Below are 2123 nucleotides of genomic sequence, written 5' to 3' on the forward strand. Positions count from 1 at the left end.
TGCGGCAGGTTGCCTCGACCACCATCGGCACACGCTGGGCCCTGGTGCGGGCGGTTGCCTCGACCACCATCGGCACACGCTGGGCCCTGGTGCGGGCGCTTGCCTCGAGCACCATCCGCACACGCTGGGCCCTGGTGCGGCAGGTTGCCTCGAGCACCATCGGCACACGCTGGGCCCTGGTGCGGGAGCTTGCCTCGAGCGCCATCGGCACACGCTGGGCCCTGGTGCGGCAGGTTGCCTCGAGCACCATCGGCACACGCTGGGCCCTGGTGCGGTCGGTTGCCTCGAGCGCCATCGGCACACGCTGGGCGCTGGTGCGGGCGCTTGCCTCGACCAGCATCGGCACACGCTGGGCCCTGGTGCGGCAGGTTGCCTCGATCACCATCGGCACACGCTGGGCCCTGGTGCGACAGGTTGCCTCGAGCACCATTGGCACACTATCGGCCCTGGTGCGGGCGGTTGCCTCGACCACCGTCGGCACACGCTGGGCCCTGGTGCGGGCGCTTGCCTCGAGCACCATCGGCACACGCTGGGCCCTGGTGCGGGCGGTTGCCTCGAGCACCATCGGCACACGCTGGGCCCTGGTGGGTTTAGGCACATCTTCAAATTTCTGCCGTGCCAATGCCATTTTTATGGCTTGTAAATTCATACAATGGTCCCCTAAGCCTTCACGTGAAGTTTCGTTGGAAGATGACTCGTTTTCTATTTTTCATGATTTTCGAAACTTTTTGCGGTTCGGGATTTTTTAAAATTTTTTTATAAGGATTTTTGGCCCCAAATTTTGTAGGCATGATCCTTCTATTTTTGTTGGCATGCACAAAAAAATTCAGCTAAAAACTCGAAGTAGAGAAGATTTTGTGACCGTTTGAAAAAAGTGTCCCCATTTCAGACACTTTAACGGCTACTGGTAGCAAACCTGTAAAATCTCAAATGCTCTTTAAGGGGGTGTGAATTCTCAGAGGTTTGATGAGGGATAGGGGGCCAACACAAGGCCAAGTACCAGCACCCATCGCACATCATGTGCGCACACCCCCCCGGCCCCCCTCCCAATCGCCGGAACCCCAATGCCGCCGGTCAGGTTCTCCGGCGGTACTCCGGCGATGCTCCGGCGATGCTGTCCCGAGTGAAAAAAATGCGGCACCAGCACATGCTGGAGCCAAGCATGGGCACCGTGGCTCAAAATCGAACTTCGGCCAAGGCCTCGACCATCAATGGCACATGATGGCGCATGGTGATGGCACATGCATCGACCATCATCGGCATAGGCTGCCCTTCGGTACGGGCACTTGCCTCGACCGCCATCGGCACAAGCTGGGCCCTGGTGTGGGTTGTTGCCTCGATCACAATCGGCACATGCTGAGCCTTGGTGCGGGCGGTTGCCTCGAGCACCATCGGCAGACCCTGGGCCCTGGTGCGGCCGGTTGCCCCGATAACCATCGGCACACGCTGGGCCCTGGGGCGGGCGCTTGCCCCCAGCACCATCGGCACACGCTGGGCCCTGGGGCGGGCGCTTGCCCCCAGCACCATCGGCACACGCTGGGCCCTGGTGCGGGCGGTTCCCTCGACCACCATCGGCACACGTTGGGCCCTGGTCCGGGCGGTTACCCCCAGCACCATCGGCACACGCTGGGCCCTGGTGCGGGCGCTTGCCCCCAGCACCATCGGCACACGCTGGGCCCTGGTGCGGGCGGTTGCCCCCAGCACCATCGGCACACGCAGGGCCCTGGTGCGGGCGGTTGCCCCGAACACCATCGGCACAAGCCGGCCCTTGGTGCGGGCTCCTGGCTCGACCACCATCGGCACACGCTGGGCCCTGGTGCGGGCGGTTGCCTCGAACACCATCGGCACACGCCGGCCCTTGGTGCGGGCGGTTGCCTCGACCACCATCGGCACACGCTCGGCCTTGGTGAGGGCGCTTGCCTCGACCACCATCGGCACACGCTGGGCCCTGGTGCGGGCGCTTGCCTCGACCACCATCGGCACACGCTCGGCCTTGGTGCGGGCGCTTGCCTCGACCACCATCGGCACACGCTGGGCCCTGGTGCGGGCGGTTGCCTCGACCACCACCGGCACACGCTCGGCCTTGGTGAGGGCGCTTGCCTCGACCACCATCGGCACACGCT

The sequence above is a fragment of the Durio zibethinus genome, unplaced genomic scaffold, assembly GCF_047325235.1.
Source record: "Durio zibethinus cultivar Kanyao isolate XHJ-2024 unplaced genomic scaffold, ASM4732523v1 HiC_scaffold_307, whole genome shotgun sequence".
NCBI lineage: Eukaryota > Viridiplantae > Streptophyta > Magnoliopsida > Malvales > Malvaceae > Durio > Durio zibethinus.